Source organism: Bacillus rossius, chromosome 15, assembly GCF_032445375.1.
Source record: "Bacillus rossius redtenbacheri isolate Brsri chromosome 15, Brsri_v3, whole genome shotgun sequence".
In the NCBI taxonomy this organism is placed as follows: domain Eukaryota; kingdom Metazoa; phylum Arthropoda; class Insecta; order Phasmatodea; family Bacillidae; genus Bacillus; species Bacillus rossius.
Genome location: NC_086342.1, coordinates 35,646,698 through 35,667,014, shown reverse-complemented (window position 1 = coordinate 35,667,014; position 20,317 = coordinate 35,646,698). Strand labels below are relative to the sequence as shown.

The 20,317-nt window shown below is 40.1% G+C and overlaps 1 protein-coding gene across 1 annotated transcript in view; it reads right to left on the bottom strand.

Moving 5' to 3' along the window:
* The window catches only part of LOC134539219 (uncharacterized), a 134,434-nt gene that overhangs the window by 53,331 nt on the left and 60,786 nt on the right, over nucleotides 1-20,317 (bottom strand). The gene's annotated exons all lie outside the window — the stretch shown is intronic.

Below are 20,317 nucleotides of genomic sequence, written 5' to 3'. Positions count from 1 at the left end.
GCCGATAATCAAACCAAGGACGGAAATCTATCGCGCCAATCATTATTTTAATAAGGGAATTTTTTGATGAATTTGATTTTTCCCAAATTTCTAGGTCAATAATTACAAATTTCCAATTTATCGGACATGATGTCATACTAGCTGGCGATATATATATAGCCTAGCTTTAATTTAGTGGTGGGAGGTCATTCTACCGGCGGCTTTCGTGGAAGATGGATCTATAGTCAATTTTTATTTTTGACCTCACTGAGTTCGAACCAAGGACATTTGTGCGTTTTTTAAATATTTTTTATTAAATTTGTATTAATTAATTTTTTTATGAATTTTAGATTATTGTATTAAAATCGGATAATAAAAAGAGATTTTCAATATGGCGGCCGTAACGAAAATTGCAACGGTGACGTCATAATCCAAGGAGTTCAGAGGCTTATCGGAGGCTATAGATATGGATGCTTAAGCCTTAAAATGGACATTTCAAGCCGCTGGCATTTTTAAGAACAAAAACGGGAAATTTTCCCTAAAAAACGGGAATTTTTTCCGCGGAAATGGGAATTTGTTTTAGGAATTTTTAGTCAATTTTGGGGAATTTTTAGTCATTTTTGAGTCCAAAATGGCCACCGTGACGTCAGTGGGATCGGTCTCTGACCCTCACCAAGCACCACAGCCTAGAAGCCTGTGCCAGGAGCCCCCTTTCTACTCTACTCTTGTCTATGTTGTTTTTCGTAGAATGAAAAATTAATAAACTCCACGAAAGGTAACGGGAAACAGAAATTAAATATTTTGATCTTTAGTTTCCTAATCACTAGCCGAGAATAAAACCCAAGACGGAAATCTATCGCGTCAATCATTATTTTAATAAGTGTTGATGTTTGGAATTTTTCCTAACTTTGTAGGTAAATAATTAAAGTTTTCCAAGATGGCGGTCATATCGGCTTATAGAAGGCTGGTATATGGGAACTTAAGTTGCTGTTATGATTTTGAACTTGAGTATATTTTTCTAAAATATTTTTTTTTTTTTTGCATTGTTTAAATATCGAATCAATGACGGATATCTATCGAATCAATCACTATATTATATGAGATTTTTTTCGATGAATTTTTCCCAAATTTCTAGCTAAATAGTTACGAATTTTCAATATGGTGGTCAAATTGTCATCCTCGACTTACTACTGACTGGTTGGCTAGGAAACTAAACTGATTTTAGGACTTTCCAATAGATTTATTTAAATTAATATTTTTTACATAAATCAATTTTTTTGCATCGTTCAGTATCGAAGAAAGGATGCATTGATCGAGTCAATCAGTATATTAATTGCAGATTTTTTTTTTATAAATTTTGGAAATTTTCCCGAATTTATAGCTAAATAATTACGAATTTCCAGAATGGCATCCAAATTTCAAGATGGTGTGCGCCATAGTAATAAATTAATACTGCACTCTAGCACTTAAAAATTAAACTAACATGGCGGCAGTGCTTTCTAGCAGATGAAAATTATATGGTGGCCTCCAGCAGACGAAAACAAAACGGTGGACATGATGTCATACTAGCTGGTGATATATATACACACACCTTGGCATTAGTGGTGGGAAGTCAGTCTGTCGGTGGCTTCTGTGGAGGAAGGATCTGTCGTCAATTTTTTTGCCCTCACCGGATTCGAACCTGAGGGCTCCATGATGTGCGTGATTCAAATAATATTTTATCAAAATTTGATAAATTTGATATTTTTTAAATTTTTAATTTTACCCAATTAAAATGTGATATTGCAGATTTACAAAATTGTTACTGTGCCATCACAATCCAAGATGGCAAGGTTCCTTTATTTAAATTTTTTTATATAAATTTTAAAAATTTTCTTGATTTTCTAGCTTACAAATTACAGATTTTCAAGACGGCGGTCATAACGATGATTGCAGCGGTTACCTCATAATTCAAAATGGCGGTCATGGAATTTAATTGTTAAGATAATGATCTCAGCGGCTTAGGGTAGTTTGTAGATATGGATTTTTAGGCCACTTTGCGGACTTTAGGCTTTTACTGAAGCAAATACTTTTTAATTTTTCGAAGTTTTGAATTTTTGAGGTATAAAACGTATTTTATTTCCCCTCAAAACGAGAAATTTTTCCCTCGAAAAAGATAAAATTTTGTTTTAATTTTTTTAAATTTTTTTGAGATTTATTTTTTAAAAATTTCATTTCTAAATATGTTGTGGTATTGGTTACAACGTTTGTTAGAAAAGGATTACAGGACACCTACAGTAAAGTCTCGCATATCCTATATAAACTAAAATCGTTGTATAATAAAGAGGTATTAAGAAAAAGCATATGAAACATCAAACTTTGTTATAATTGTACAAATTGTTAATATAAATAAAAAATTATTCACACTTACATACAATCAAAAAGTAGACAAAACTCACGCTTGCAACTTGCAGTTCTTCTTGCAGATTGATTTTCTCTCTCTCTCTCTCTCTCTCTCTCTCTCTTTCTTTCTCTCCCCCCCCCCCCCAAGTTGATACGTAATTTCTGATAAACTAAACACTACTGTATTTCAAATTGACGGGACTGTAGCGAAAACGGGAAATGGTTTTGATCACTCACGGTTGTCTTACCATACAGAGTGTATCAAAATTCATGTTACAATGCTTGAGGGTAGAAAGCTCTTATTATTTGCAACCATTGTTGCCAACAAACATGTTGCCGGAAAGGCGTAGTTAAGCCCCTGTAGCCCCAGAAAGAGTCAGCGTAGGCAACCCGTTGGGCTTTGTGCGAGACAGACGATGCTTTGGTGAATTACGTGTTTACGACGCGGGGCAGCTCTCGAGGGGACTGTACGATGTCAAATGCTGACCCCCGCCCCTTTTTACTTCCATTGGTGGCGCCCTCACCTCTTTTCTTCCGTTCGTGCCATGCCATAGCACTGCGCAGCGTGACATCGCAGTATGTTTTGATATCACTGGTGGTCTGTCGTTGACTGTTCTGTCGTACAAGCAAACTCGTGGTGTCATTTCTTTCGCTGTGGTTCTGAAAAGGGCGACGTTTTAGTAGAGCTCAATGGAGTACACGTTTAGTGAGTACACGGACATGCTGCTTGTTTACGGGGAAGCTAGACAAAATGGACGAGCCGCCCATCGTCTGTACGAAGAACGATATCCGGGTCGTAGGATTCCAGCTCACACCATGTTTGCAAGACTTACTCAGCGAATGCGTGATACTGGTACATGTGCCGTCACAAGACCAAATGCTGGTGCTCCACGCAGGCTTCGTACTCCCAGTTTTGAAGAAGATATACTTCAGAGATTTGAGGAGAGTCCGGATACAAGCACAAGGGCAGAAGGTTCCGATATGGACGCTGACAAAATGGCTGTTTGGCGAGTTCTTCATGAGCAACTCTCGTACCCGTACCACCTTCAAAAAGTGCAACACATGGGTTCGGCGGACTATCCTCTTCGCATGGCCTTTTCTCGTTGGTACATTCGAAGAGTATTGAGGAACCCCGAGTTAGCAGTTTTATTCAGCGATGAAGCCAAGTTCACTCAAAACGCTATTCTGAATTCGTACAACAGTCATGTTTGGAATGATGTCAATCCGCATGCAACGTGTGGTACAGCTCGCCAGGAACGTTTTTCAGTTAATGTGTGGGCCGGTATTGTTGACAGCGTACTCATCGGGCCTTTTATTCTTCCGCCACGACTTACCGGCGCCAGATACCTCCACTTCCTTCAGAACGAACTACCAGGTCTTCTTGAAGAGGTTCCATCGCATGTCCGACGTGTGATGTGGTACCAACATGACGGGGCACCACCTCATTTTTCCCTGCAAGTGCGAGAGTATTTAAACCAAACATTTCCAAACCGATGGATTGGACGAGCGAGCCCTGTCGCATGGCCGCCAAGGTCACCGGACCTAACCCCGTTAGATTTCTTTCTGTGGGGTTATGTAAAAGGGCTTATCTACGCTACGCCAGTAGAAACGGTAGAAGAGCTTACACAGCGAATCATTGAAGCGTTCGAATTCATAAGGTCGACTCCACACATGCTCCAGCGTATCCGTGAAAACATGATTCGCTGTTGCCACCTCTGTGTCGCTCAAGGTGGGCGTATTTTTGAGCCGTTGCTTTAGGCTGTCACGTTGTTAAAACGTATGCAACAATTTCAATGTTGTGAAACAAAGCCGAAGGTGTGATATATTTCAGAGTGAAATTAAAATCTGTGCCACGATTAAAAAGGTTATTTCTCTACTAGAACGCCCGCACATCTACAACATAACACTCTAACACGGGTTGCCTACGCTGACTCTTTCTGAGGCTACCGGGGCTTAACTACCCGTTTCCGGCAACATGTTTATTGGCAAAAATGGTTGAAAACAATAAGAGCTTTCTACCCTCAAGCGTTGTAACATGAATTTTTATACACTCTGTATAATAACATAGACTGACATAAAGAAAGCCACATATGTAGAATATGTATAGATACAGAGCACAGTTGTACAACTGCAACCATGCCAAAATATATTAAGTACTTTACTGTTTAATGCAATTTTTTTTCGTATAAAAATTTCGATTTTCAAAATGGGAATTAAAGGTTTTACTCAGGTTTATATAATTTGTTTTATAGATGTTTGGTGTTCGCAGCTATCTTTTTATGATATTGAATGTGAATGTAATATGAAACATAGAGTTTAAAAGCAATTTTAATGTTCAAAGTTGTGTCGTGTAGCTATGATTATCTTTTCCTGAAAACACAATGCCTGTTTTTGCCGTTTTCGGTTTTAGCGTAGCCTCTTTTGATGTTTGGTCTGAAGTGGTCGGTGCGCTGTGATTGAACTTCGCGCCGCGCGGCGGGCTTTGGCACTCCTTCCCTTCCTCCTTTTCCCCCCCTCCCTGCGTCTAGTGCTGTGCTTGACTTCCCCTCTTGAGGTGTCCGCGCATGTATTGCCTTGAAGGCTCTTCTTGTTCGTTAGCACTCATGTAGATTGGTCGTGATAACCAGTCGGTGCTGGTAACGCACTGAATTAAGCATGTAGGTCAGATAGTTGATTTAGAGAGAGTGTGACAGCGGGGAGACTGCACGTAAGTGTTTGTAAGGTGGTGACCCTTACAGTCATGTAACTGGTAACTGGTAATAGCTAAACTCTAAATTGTTTATTCGGCCGTCACCTTCTAAATTCTATTTGGCATTTTTTTACCCTATTCGTTTTTTTGATTAATTGCTCTTTTTGCTACGTGTAGTTTGTCCGACATTTCTCCCCGTCATGTCTTCACTCTTCATTAGGACTTGTCTTTCGCTTTTACGTAATGTATGTAATGTGTTAATTTGTTACATTTGGTGGGTTTTCTTTTGATGTTATGCTTTAAGTAAGTTTCATACTGCCTAGTGTAGGTTAGGCCGCGGTCGCCTGCATGTCTTTTTACGGGTTTTGTATTGTCTAATGAGGCATTTGTCTGTGCTAACGACATTCTTGGTCGCTGTGTGTTAACGTTAATTTATCTATAAAGTATTTTTTTTACCTTCCAATACTATCTGTTTAAAGTATATACTAAAGTATTTGTAATATAAAAAATACGTTCACGTATATTGTCGTGACATTTGTACTAGTGCTTTTCTTGCAAATTAATCAGTATTAATTTATATGTGAAAGAATGGTGTAATTGTATGAGGATTGCATGAGGCTTTTGCCCATGATTAAACGAAATGAGTTAATTTAAGTACTTGCTAATTTAACCTTTGCATCTGTCCTTGGCTATAATTAATTGGAATCCCCTTTTGAACACTGTTTACTCAGCTCATATTATTTTATTAACTTTAAGGATTGTGTTACACGCGGTTGAAGGTTCTCGTGAATGTACTTCACCTGTTGACACTTTCCTATGAAGCTCATGGAAGCCTTCAACTGCGCAACTCTGCTTTTTTGCGCAGAGTTCTAAAGTGTTTGTTTTTCTCTTTTGTCTTGCATGCACCATGGGGTCACCGGTCACGGGATGGGTGTATCGTCTGCGCCGTGACGAGCTGGTTCAAATCCTCTCCGAGGAGGGCGTTCCCTTCGAGGAGGGCGCTACCGTTGCTGTTCTGAGGAGCCTACTCGTCCAGCATGTTCGTAACTCCTGGGAATCGGCGGAGGAGGTACCGTCTCGGCAGTTCCCACCCCCTTCTGGCCCCACCTTGAACTCAAAATTTAATTCAAAAATATTTTTTTCCAACCTCAAGCTCCTTCCTCGGCTTGATAGCTGCGAGCCACGAGCTGTTTTGGATTTTTTAAGTGCGGCTTCACGTCTTGAAGGGCTGAAATTAGTCAGTGAGGCAGAATTGTTAAAGGCCCTACTAAATCTCTGTGGAGCCGCATTTTTGCAATTACTTACTGACACAATTACTCAGAATCTTTCTTTTGCTCAGTTCAAGAGCTCAGTTTTGCAATTTGCCTGTCCTCCACGTGTGCTTGAGAGCTGTAAACGGGACTTAGTATTTAGGTTTCAATTGCCTAACGAGCCCACTCTTCAGTTTATTAATTCCGTGGCCAATTATGCGGCCGTTCTTAATTTAAACCTCACGGAAACTGAGTTAGTACAAACTATATTAGGGAATGTCTCTCCGCTTGTGCTTCAACATAGCGCCATGCTTAGTCCTCCAACAACCTTGAATGCCTTACGCAAGTGGAGCTCTGAAGTGGAGAATCGCTTGCTCGCAGTTAGAAAATATAAGGAGGAATTCCCCATTTCATCTACATCGCTGTTTTCTAAGCCCAAAAACTTTGAATTTCAGCCTGCTGTGAATGTTTATTCTCAGTCCGCTCGTGCTACTCGCGCGCCGCAGCTCGTCGATTGTGCGGTTAGTGTAACCGAGCCCCTTGACAGCGCCGGCCGCGCCACCGACAGGCCCCCCCCCCCCTCCCACTAATGCGCCCGGCCGTAAGGCCAGCCGGTCCAGGTGTGCCAACTGCGGAAAGTTCGGTCACGCTGTGTCTGAGTGCACGCAGCCTGCCGTGAGCCGCGATTTACGCAAATGCTTTAGGTGCAACCGCGCAGGGCACTATAGGGATCAGTGTCCGGGAAACGGGCCCCGATCGGGCGTATGTGCGGTCGCCGCAATCGTCGTCAGAGAAAAGCCGCCTTTCATAAATTTTACAACTTTGTTCAAGTTAATTTATTTAGTGACATTGTTCCGGCTTTAGTGGATTCTGGAGCCACTCGTTCCTTGTTGAGTGCTGATTTTTTTGATTCCTTACGTAATAAACATCCTGCATTGCAGAGCCGTGTGACCACGTGCCCTGACGTAATTATTTGTGTAGCTAACGGAGAAGTAGTACGTGCTAACATGACAGTTGAGCTTCACATTAAAATTGCCGGATTTTCCTGGAACTGGCATTTTTACGTTATTCCTGGTTTGTGTCATCCACTTATCCTTGGTCTGGATTGTCTGGGGAAAACTCGTTGCTTGATTGACGTGGCTAATCAGCATCTTGTTTTTGGTTTTCGCCCATCATTAAAAATTAAATTAATCCCGCAGGATGCCGCCCCTGAAGTCATGTTTTGTCCCGACATGAATGACGTGACCTTCAGAGACTCTCTGATTTCGGACGTCTTCAGTCGTTATCCTGACGTAATAAACAGTCGTATAGGTAGGTGTGATGTATTGCCCTACAAGTTTTATTTAAAGGATCGCACGCCTGTTAGGGCCAAGGGCCACAGAGTATCATCCCCTAAACTACAAAAAATGAAGATTATTGTTGATCGCCTCATGGAAGCTGGGGTCATTGCCCCTTCCATTTCTGATTTTAGCTCGCCCACTTTTCTAGTTCCTAAAAAGGAGGCTGGAGAATTTCGCTTGGTTCACAACTTCAAATCTTTAAATGATAAGGTCATTCAGGACTCTTATGAATTACCGACGGTAGAGAGCGCTCTACAACACCTAGGAGAGGCTGCCATTTTTTCCGTCATCGATTTAAACGCCAGTTTCCATCAAATTCTCTTGCATCCTGATTGTCGTAAATACACCGCATTTTCTACCCCTTGGGGACAATTTCAGTTCAATAGGGTGCCCATGGGAGTTTCATTTGGTAGTCAGGCCATTGGCCGCGTGCTGGACCATATTCTTTCTGATTTAAAGTATACATTTGTCTTTAACTATATTGATATTATTGTTTATAGCGCTAGCTTAGAAGAGCACAAACAACATCTAACACAGGTGTTTGACCGTCTTCGAGCGGCTAGTTTAACCGTTAATCCTGACAAACTTCGTTTGGCCCAGGACCATGTTAAGTTCCTTGGTTACATTATTTCTAAGGGAAAGCTCATTATGGATCCTGACAAGGTTTTACCCATAGTTAATTTTCCGCCCCCTAAAAACGTCAAGGGAATTCAGAGATTCTTAGGCATGACAGGTTACTATGCACGCTTTATACCGGACTATGCTGCGGTCTGTGGTCCGTTGAATAAGCTGCGTAAGAAAAACATAACCTTTGAATGGGGTGACGCACAACAGAAAGCCTTTGATAATCTTTAGGCCCTTGTCTCTTCTCCCCCCGTTTTGATCCTTCCGGATTTTCAGCGTAGGTTCGCACTTCAGGTCGATGCATCTAGCATTGCTCTAGGAGCCGTCCTGGGTCATCTTGAAAATGAAAGATTACGTCCCATAGCTTATGCTAGCCGATCGTTGACAGACGGAGAAAGGCGTCTCGGCGTGTATGAGAAGGAAGCGCTTGCATGCTTGTTCGGCGTTGAGAAGTTCGCCTCGTACCTGGACTGTCAGGAATTTGACCTGTACACTGACAATCAGGTGCTTAGCTGGTTATTTAACCACCCTAACCAGCTAGGAAAATTAGGGCGCTGGGTGTTACGGCTGTCCCGTTTTAATTTTAAGCTACACCATCTTAAGGGTAGTGACAATGTGGTCGCGGACACGTTGTCACGGATGTTTACCCCTGAGGAGTTTGACACCAGTGCTTTGCCAGTATCCTGTTCTGAGCCAATTAGTGCCGCGGTGTGCAAGGTTTTCCCAGAGTCTTTCCTTAGTATCCGTGATTGTCAGAAGGATGACCCGCAGTGCGTTCACATACGCAGGGATTTGTATCATGGCACTGTTACGCCCTACGTAGAGGAACAAGGTGTAATTTATTACACAGGGAAGTCTGGCAAGCAGAGGAAGGCTGTGGTCCCTGCCTCCCTTCGTCCGATGGTTCTTAAGTATTTTCACGACTCCTTGTTGGGTGCTCACTTGGGTATAGAAAAAACGTTCCGCCGCATCAGCGCGCATCTGGCATGGCCTGAACTACGAGCAGACGTACGTCACCACGTGAGGTCGTGTGTTGACTGTCAGGTTTCTAAACCCCCGCAATGTGCCAAGGTTGGCCTGTATTGTGCGGATCCCCCGGTTGCTCCATGGCACATTCTGCATATGGATATTTTTGGCCCCCTTACACGCTCCAAAAAGGGAAATATTTGCATTCTAGTTGTTCTGGACATCTTTTCCAAATTTGTGTTGCTACTCCCCTTAAAAAATATGAAGGCGATTAGTATTGTTAAAGCCTTAAGAGAGCAAGTGTGGAAACTTCGCGCCGCAGTGCACCCGACGCTCCTCGCCCTGCCCGAGATACCGTGACCGCAGCCGCCCGCCGGGTTCGTCGTGTCTGCGAGGTCACTCGCTTACTGGGACGTTGGTCGCCGTCACGTCACCGATGAGGAGCGGTGGCATGCGGTCGCCGCCGTCTCCTGCCCGTGAGGGGCCGTGACGCGTGCGGAGACTGACTCTTCTGCAGCGGCCGCTTCGGATGGCCCTGCCTGCCAGGCGCCGAGCGTGGGCAGGCGGTGGGGACGCCCGCCGTTCTCGCCCTGGTGTCGCGCTGGGTGAAGGCGTGCTGTTCCTGCTACTCTGGGATGAAGGGGATGCTGCTCGAAATTGAACTTATTAGGGACGTCCCGTACTCTAAACTTTCTCTTCAGCGCTGAAGAGTCTTTATTTCAGTGGAAACACCGGAGAATCCATACTATGTGTCTTACATGGAAAATTATGCCAGTCATGTACTCGCTTCAAGAAATCGTCATTTAGAAACACTTTTTGTTATTGTATACACATAGAAATGTGTTGACTTGACATTTGAGATTCTTTACTTCAAGAGTGTTGTGACCGGACCTGCAGTGCCAGCTCGTGTCCTTGAGACTTGGTTGGCGAGGCTCGCGGTTGTGCTCGTCAAGGGTGGGGGAGTTGAAGTGGTCGGTGCGCTGTGATTGAACTTCGCGCCGCGCGGCGGGCTTTGGCACTCCTTCCCTTGCTCCTTTTCCCCCCCCCCTCCCTGCGTCTAGTGCTATGATTGACTTCCCCTCTTGAGGTGTCCGCGCATGCGCGTGGCGCCCTCTGTTTTACTTAAAACTGCGTGTATTGCCTTGAAGGCTCTTCTTGTTCGTTAGCACTCATGTAGATTGGTCGTGATAACCAGTCGGTGCTGGTAACGCACTGAATTAAGCATGTAGGTCAGATAGTTGATTTAGAGAGAGTGTGACAGCGGGGAGACTGCACGTAAGTGTTTGTAAGGTGGTGACCCTTACAGTCATGTAACTGGTAACTGGTAATAGCTAAACTCTAAATTGTTTATTCGGTCGTCACCTTCTAAATTCTATTTGGCATTTTTTTACCCTATTCGTTTTTTTGATTAATTGCTCTCTTTGCTACGTGTAGTTTGTCCGACATTTCTCCCCGTCATGTCTTCACTCTTCATTAGGACTTGTCTTTCGCTTTTACGTAATGTATGTAATGTGTTAATTTGTTACATTTGGTGGTAGTCCAGTCCCTTAGGATAGAAAATTGAAGTCCGTATGCTCCTTCGTGAAGAAAGCAAGAGACAAATTTTATTGTGTTCCTATATGTCCCAGGATACCGAAATGCCTTGGTGCCACTTTCACAGTGACGTCATTATAAATTGGCAGCCATTTCAAAATGGCCGCCAATTGCATTCATAAAACAAGCTGTATCTCTGCTTTCCTTCATCCGATTTTCATTTTGTTTTTTTTTTATTAGACAGATCTTTTAACGGTGATTAAATTAGTTGCCCACTACATTTTTGATAGGTCTAACCATTTTCAAAAAATGTAGGAAAAACTGAATATTTAAGTTTTTTTATTTTAAATATTTTGTCACTGTGAAACAACAAAGCAGTAAACGATAAGTGTTTTATGAAAGTTTAAGATAATTTATTAAGCTTTAATTTGAAATATTACACAAGATTCTGTTCTTCAGTATAGCAACATAGTAAGCGAATTAATCTGGGAAAGTGTATTTATGTAATTGACCAATGCTCCTTATTAAACTTTATTTATTTTATGTGATGATTTGTTTAATCCTCATGTAGTTTGTTTTCAATGTATGCATAATATTTACACTACAAGTGAATATATCTTTATTATTTTATTATTGTGTTAAGGACAACATGTTGATAACAAAAAAAGAAAACACAAATATGAATAGTCTTATCAAACCAATGAAATTTTTTTTATTCTTATATTTCTTGGTGCGAAATTAAACTCCTAAACAAACCATGTACTCATTTTTGGCGTTCTTATGCATAACATAACATAACATATGATGGAGAACATAAAATCAGTTGCTAAGTTCGACCTACCACCTTCTGCTAAGAGAAGGCGAACCTCGGAAACAACATGGACACTGTGTTTATTGTGCCAGTTAGACACTGCAGAAAGTGTTTCGGAACCAAAACGTAAAGAAAGTTATGAGAAGTTATACAACTGTATCACAGAGCGAGCAACATGGAATGACTTGAACTTTGTGGAGTTGAAAATGTGCCTAGGTGAGTTGATAGCAACAGACTTTGAAGTAAACAAAGCAAAGTGGCATCGTTCTTGCTATCAAAATGCCACACATAAAGGGCATATGGAACGTGCCCACAGAATGTTCATTGAACAGTCCCGAAGTTCAATAGAGTGTCAACAAGAATGTAGCTCTTCTCTACATTTACCATACACCAGAGCAAAAACTAGTGTTTATGTGAAATCTGTTTGCATTTTTTGTGACAATGGTCCAACCAACCACAATAAACTTCATTTAGTGCAAACTGACATTGCCGGGGAAAGTAACTGTTGAAAGCTGTAGAACTCAGTAATGACGATAGGTTACGTGTGCGAGTAAATGAAAGTTTAAATCCTGCAGATGCTCACACCATTGATGTAATGAATCATAAAAATTGTTAGAATACAAATGTGAACAACAAGTTGCGGCAAGTAAATGTTCCATATCAAAAGCAAGACAAATTTGTTGAGGCATCAGACATTGAATTTATTAATTCGCTAAGAGATTTTTTGGAACAAGGACATGTTAGTATGGCAGAATTGGAAAATGTGTACAAAAATATTTGTCTAGCAAATGGTGTGCCTGAAAGTGAAGTTAAGAGTAGACGGCAGATAAAGAAGTTGATTGAAGAACAACTTTTGGAGTTTGACGTGCTGTTCAGTTCTCCAAAGCGTAAAAATGAATCGGAAAGGGTGTCATTGAAAGCAGTTAAAGATGTCGCAATGGCACAAGCAGAAGACGAAAATGTTGGAGAAAACCTGAGGAATTTGTACTCTGCAGCAAAGTGTATCAGAAAACTCGCATTGGGAGCAAAAAATTGGAACTTTAAATGGTCTCTATTACAAGACAATGTGGATGATATTGTGCCAATGGAATTGTACTATTTCTTCAAGTGTTGCATTGTTGGCCAAGTAGATATGTCCCATGTGAATGCTAGCAAATCGTCAGAAGTAAATAACAGAGCTGTACGACTTTCGCAAAGTTTGATGTATGAATGCATGTCATCATGCCAATGCAGAATTGAACACCAACATGTACAGAAATGTATTTGAAGGAGCAGAATATGATAACACTGCTTGGTTGATACTACAGGCAACATCCGTATCAACCACACCGACAACCAAAACAAAATGGATCCTTCGACCTGGAGAGTTGCATATTATTATGGCTCAACTAAGAACTATAGGCAAATATATCGATGGCACAGGTATCCCAGAATTGTGGGTCGAGTCCAACATATATGGCCCTGCAACTGTGAAACAAATCTTGGAAGGTAGGCATGTACGGAGAACACTAGAGGCTCATAAAGTCGTTCTCATATCTCTTTTTTTACTTTACCAAGAAGCATTTTTGAGCAGTATCCAGAAGTGAAGCAGATTTCAAGTTTTAAGTTGAAAGTCCTTATTAAAGATTTTACTGATGGAAATGTCAAAATGGCTCACAAAGATCTTATGTATACTTTAACCTGTGAGGACATTATCAATAAGTTTGAATGTTTCTACAATTCAAATGAAGTTATGAACCCTACTTTCAAAGTAATGAGGCAGTACATGAAGATGGTACAGTCCATACTAGCATTTATAAGCTCAGTACGCACAGGGGATTGGCATTTGCATCTTTCTTCCTTACATGACTTCACAAAATATTTCTTTGCAATTGACCTCTTCAACTACTCTGGCATGATTGCTTGGTACCTGGATGAAATGGAAACAATTAAAACTACAGATCCAGAAATTTGAGAAGAGTTTGAAAAGGGAAACTGGATAGTTAACAAAACAGAAGAACTATTTTGTAGTTTGGGTGCAGATGAAGCCTTAGAGCATGAAAACAGGGCTATGAGATTTATGGGAGGAATTGTAGGAATTACTCTTAATGAAAATGCAAGAACCCGTTTCTTTCTCACCTCTCCTGAGCTTACGCGACTTGTAAAAGAAGCTAAGGATATGACTGGGTTTCAGGGATCCGATAAAACCAAACATCATGAACTGTCAAAAGTTGCTTCAGGAAGGCAAAGCAAAAATGTTTCAGCACTTTTGAAAACCCTTGAAAGAGTCGGGAACCCATTCAAATACTGCAGAGATGAATTGATAAACATAAGAACAATGTGTGTTATGCCTCAGAAGACGAAGGAAGATATGTGTAACATGTCAACCATAGGACAAAAAGTTTTTTAAATTCACAACAGAGCGCATAATTACTGGTCAAGTAAACCTATGGGATCCCATAAAAAATTAAATCTTAGCACCTGCAAACATTCAGTGAAGACAGTACAAATAAAAATGAAAGACACTGTTTTGGAACTGAAACAAGACAGGAACCTCTTTGCGAGATTGCTCATAGTGGCCAGATCCCGTCCTCGGGTGGATGTGTGCGATACCATCAGTAATTATGAACTTTCTGTTGTACCACGTTCAATGTTTGCTCCTGATGAAACAATGTTGCACTGCTCTCAGAAGAGTAAGCTAATAAGTCATTACTAGACAACTTCCAGAATGAAGATAGCCACTCAGACATGGTCGAAGCAATGCAACCCAACTTAAGTGGCAGTGTTGCTATTATTGATGCCATGGCCGAGGTACAGGCGCTAGACAAACCACCTCACATTAAGACTTGTTCAGACTTGGCAGACCACTTTATAAACCGCATTACTAAAAAAATGTCGTTCATACAAATGCATCCACTTGATATTTGACTCATACATAGAAGATTCCTTAAAGCAGTTCACTAAGGAAAGATGCCGTGTTAATGTTGAGCCAACTCATTACCGAATTCAATCTGAAACTACTATTTACACAATTTCAAAACAGAAGCTCCTTTCCCATGAAAAGACAAAAAACGAATTGTCCAACCTTTTAGCTGAGCAGTTTCTAAAATATGAAGCACGCACAGGTCGGGAGGTGGTAGTTGCTTGGCGTCAGATTGCTAAGGGCACAAATGAATGTGCATCTTTTTTGAGCAGTTCTCATGAAGAGGCAGATGCAAAGATCATTTTGAATGCCATAGAATCAAAAAAGGCTGGAGTAACACATTTATACATCATCTCTCCTGACACTGATGTTTTTGTTCTTGCTTTGAGCAAGTATCCATCACTCCCACAAAACACAAATTTCATCACTGGAAGTAGAGACAAGAACAGAACTATACCACTTCACCACTGTACAGTAAATTGGGAAATCTAAAAGCTGAAGCACTTGTGGGTTTACACTCAATATCAGTGGCTCGTTTCACAAAAAAAGGAAATTAAGTTTCTGCAAGCCCTTCATGACTGCTGACAATAATGTTCTGCATGCACTGGCAAACCTTGGTAAAACTGAAGTAGTGTCTGATGATGTAATGCTGGAAATTGAGAGGTTCCTATGCAAAGTGTATGTGCCCAATACAAATATTACTACAATTGGAGAATTGAGATGGTGGCTTTTTACACAAAAGCAAGTGGTGGGTGAAAATTTCCCTCCAACGAGGTCTTCACTTAGATTGGCTATATTGAGGGCACATTTGCAGGCAATGGAATGGCATCAGTGCGACAAACGACATCCAAGTTCACAAAATCCCACAGAGTTTGGCTGGAAATATGAAGATGGACACTTAGTCCCTGTTACTTGCAACAATACTCCAGCCCCTCAAGCATACTTGAGCTTGTTAAGTGCAACTGTGTCAAAACAAAATGTCAAACTGTTCGCTGTAAGTGTTCAAAAAGTAAACTCCCCTGCACAGAAATGTGAAATTGTGGTGGAGATGCTGACTTGTGTGGAAACAGTTTAAACAGTGAAACATTCACATTCGAAAGTGACGATGAAGATGAAAATGGTGTTCATTTCATGTAAAATCAAAATGATTAAAAATATTCATGACAGCTGTATTATTATGTCTACATAATGCAATTATTATGTACCTAATTATAACTCTATTTATGAGACAATGCGACATAAGATGCTATTTGAGCAATAATTTCAGTTGATTTAATTTTAATTTTTTTATGTTATGCATAAGAACGCCAAAAATGAGTACATGGTTTGTTTAAGAGTATAATTTCGTACCAAGAAATATAAGAATAAAAAAATTTCATTGTTTTGATAAGACTATTCATATTTGTGTTTTCTTTTTTTGTTATCAACATGTTGTCCTTAACACAATAATAAAATAATAAAGATATATTCACTTATAGTGTAAATATTATGCATACATTGAAAACAAACTACATGAGGATTAAACAAATCATCACATAAAATAAATAAAGTTTAGTAAGGAGCATTTGTCAATTACATAAATACACTTTCCCAGATTAATTCGCTTACTATGTTGCTATACTGTAGAACAGAATCTTGTGTAATATTTCAAATTAAAGCTTAATAAATTATCTTAAACTTTCATAAAACACTTATTATCGTTTACTGCTTTGTTGTTTCACAGTGACAAAATATTTAAAATAAAAATTCTTAAATATTCCGTTTTTACTAAATTTTTTGAAAATGGTTAGACCTATCAAAAATGTAGTGTGCAACTAATTTAATCACCGTTAAAAGATCTGTCTAATAAAAAAAACAAAATGAAAATCGGATGAAGGGAAGCAGAGATACAGCTTGTTTTATGAATGCAATTGGTGGCCATTTTGAAATGGCTGCCAATTTATAATGACGTCACTGTGAAAGTGGCACCAAGGTATTTCGGTATCCTGGGACATATAGGAACACAATAAAATTTGTCTCTTGCTTTCTTCACGAAGGAGCATACGAAATACCCTAACGGCCCCTACTATGGGTTTTCTTTTGATGTTATGCTTTAAGTAAGTTTCATACTGCCTAGTGTAGGTTAGGCCGCGGTCGCCTGCATGTCTTTTTACGGGTTTTGTATTGTCTAATGAGGCATTTGTCTGTGCTAACGACATTCTTGGTCGCTGTGTGTTAACGTTAATTTATCTATAAAGTATTTTTTTTACCTTCCAATACTATCTGTTTAAAGTATATACTAAAGTATTTGTAATATAAAAAATACGTTCACGTATATTGTCGTGACATTTGTACTAGTGCTTTTCTTGCAAATTAATCAGTATTAATTTATATGTGAAAGAATGGTGTAATTGTATGAGGATTGCATGAGGCTTTTGCCCATAATTAAACGAAATGAGTTAATTTAAGTACTTGCTAATTTAACCTTTGCATCTGTCCTTGGCTATAATTAATTGGAATCCCCTTTTGAACACTGTTTACTCAGCTCATATTATTTTATTAACTTTAAGGATTGTGTTACACGCGGTTGAAGGTTCTCGTGAATGTACTTCACCTGTTGACACTTTCCTATGAAGCTCATGGAAGCCTTCAGGTCAATCACCTATGTCATGGAAAAGGTGTAAAAATGGGCACAGGTGTAAATATGAACACCCCTCAAGATGAGGATATGGGAGGTGCTGCAGACTGGCGGCCAGTAATGTAAACAGCGGCCATTGTTGCTATATGATAGCAGCAATCAGTTGGATCTTTCTTTCAAGAAGTGTGGAAACAGTTTCAGTTAATGTGTGAATTGGTGTTTGTTCTAGCCTGCAAACCTTTGGCAGATATGTGAAATCGTTTTATTTTTATGTACCTTTAGAAGCACCGCTCTAGTCGAGCATGCTTTTAGGTTATGTGATGTAGAGGCCAACTTTCTCTGGTGATGATACTGTAAATATGGGCACCCTTCCCTGGTGTAAATACGGGCCTCCATTTAAAGGGGGCCCATATTTACACCATGTTTTCTCTTAAATTTTCTCTTAAACAGTTATAAGGACATTTAAAGTTCTCCTACCTCAAAGCATATGGAAGTTTTATTTTATAATATATTGGGTAATGTGCAGCATATAACATTATATACATTATCTTATTCACTTAGTAAGAGCTAAAAAAAATCAATGTGAGGGCATTGTAGCAGTTTTTCACCATTGAAATATGCTAGTAATTATTTTCTGGTTGTTGCAGAATGCCAAGGACTAAGAAGCGTTTTGAATGCAAGAACAAAAGGAATCAGTGGGATAAATCTCAGATGGTACATGCTATCACAGCTGTAAAAGCAAAGGAGGTTTCTGTGAAAGGTGCCGCAAGAAGATTCGGAGTACCACGTAGTACTCTGCAGATATTTTTAAAATTAATAAAAGCCCCGAGCAAGTGGTTCAAGAATCAAGGCTTGGAAGGAAACTATTTTTAAATGCAGAACTCGAAAAACAGTTAGTTTCTTACCTCCTGGAGCAAAATTTTTTTGGGTGCACTTTGACAGACCTGAGAAGAATGGCATATTTACTTGTCAGAGAAATGGCTTTACAACCCCTTTCAAAAATGGAGAGGCAGGACGAGCTTGGGCTGACCTTTTTCTTACACAAGGATCAGCTATTAATTCGCAAACCCTGTGGAACATCCTATGCTCGAGCTTTGGGTTTCAATAAAGAGAATGTAGCTGCTGTCTTTGATCTCTTGGCAGATACTTTTAACAAACAGTCGTTTCCAGCAGATCGAGTGTATAACGTCCATTGTCCAGAGCAGAATTCCTAAAGTGATAGGGATGAAAGGGAAGAAACAAATTGCAGCTCTAACATCCGCAGAAAGAGGGGCTGCAATTACAATTATCGCAAGCATGAGCGCTTCGGGTCATTATGGCCCACCAATGATAATTTTCCCTAGAACAAATATGACCCATGCTCTGATGAGAGGCTGTACCGATGGTGCAGTTGGTAGAGCCCATCCTTCTGGATGGGTTCAAAACAATTTGTTCACAGAATGGTTCACTCACTTCATTGAGGAAACATGCCCTACTGAACAAAGGCCTGTTCTACTCATCTTGGATGGTCATTATAGCCATGTTCGTAATCCAGATGTAATTGACTTGGCAAGGCAGAACCGTGTGAATATCATCTCGCTTCCTCCTCATTCCACCCACAAATTACAGCCCCTTGATAAAACTTTTATGGGGCCTCTGAAGTTGTACTACAGCAAGACAGTGAGAGTATGGTTGCAACAGAATGGGCGTCCTCTCACACCCTATGATGTTATGGAGGTTTTTGGCAAAGTCTATGTTCGTGCCCAAACGGATGAGATAGCAATAAATGGGTTCAGAGTAACTGGAATATACCCTATGAATCGCTATATCTTCAATGGTGCTGACTTTATAGCTGCTGAGTTGGTAGCAAGAAAAACTTGCTCCATAGTGGCAAATAATGTTTTTGAATTACGTGCTCCTCTACTTGCTTTCTCTGGACCATCAACATAATCTGCCTCTCCTTCAGGTTATCCTGATATACAAACACATCAGGCTCCTTCTATGCCAGTTGATGAGGCTCTTGAAACACCAAAATGTTCCACAGGAACTTCAAATGCAGTTTCACCATTTGACATATCTCCTGTCCCCAACATTAAAACATTAAGAGGAGAACCAACACTCGGGAGCGCAAAGCAGCAAGGGCCACCCTCATCACTGGATCACCATACAAGATGCAGTTGACCAAATCGCTTGACGAAAGCGCTCACAAGAAGAGGTCGTTTAGTTTTCCCGGGGCAAGAGACCAGCCAGGAGGTAGGGGCATAAAGACAAAAGGCCTTCAGAAAAAAGAAAATTCAACCCACGAAAAGCTACATTTTATCATCAGACTCATCAGACTCTAGCGACCCTCCCCTTGTCGACAGCGATGACGACCTGAATATAAACAATGGGGATACACCAGACTCGAGCGATGCAACTTGTATCTTTTGCTATATGAATTTCTCTGAAATAACTCGTGGAGAAGTGTGGGTTAAATGTGTTATGTGCTAGATGTGGGCTCACTTAGATTGTGCCGGGGCTTAAAGAGACATTTATGATTGTGAATTCTGTAAATAATTTTTGGTGTGATGTTCTGTGTAACATTTTGAGTTATTTATCCATTTTTAAAAAGGTTTAAAATAATTTTTTTGGAGAGGGCCCATATTTACACCTCATTTTTCCAGAGGCATTTTTAAAATCTTTCTGTATATCGTTGTTTTGGAATTGAAATGATAGATATTAATAATAGTTTTGCCACCTATAATGTAGTAAATATGTAATAGTAGTTTGAAAGTCAATAATCTAGAATATTTTTAAAATAAATTAACTTTAAGACAATAAATAAATATGGTGCCCATATTTACACCATGTTGAATTAACAAGCACGGTCGTACAGACAGGTCTGGCAACTTACCGTTATTCTTCGTCAGCTTAGTGAAGCTCGCGGTGGCCTGCGAACTAATGGCGCTAGTAGTAGTTGAACCCATCATTTAAATTGTGTTAAATAAGAGTTTCGTATAAAATATGATATCATTCCTAATTCCATCTAAATTTTCTTTAATTTCTTCCTAGATTACTATTTTTTTCATTCGTTTGGGCGCTTGTTAAATGTCTAATCTTTGCAAAGCCTTCAAATTTTTTCGAATTTTTTAGTTAAGTTGAAGAGATGTTTTACGAATATGTTTTAAATTATTACACAGTCTGGGGCTTGGCGCAGTTGTCAAGCGCATGGGCTGGAAATCTGTCGCACAAGACTGCCAATGCCA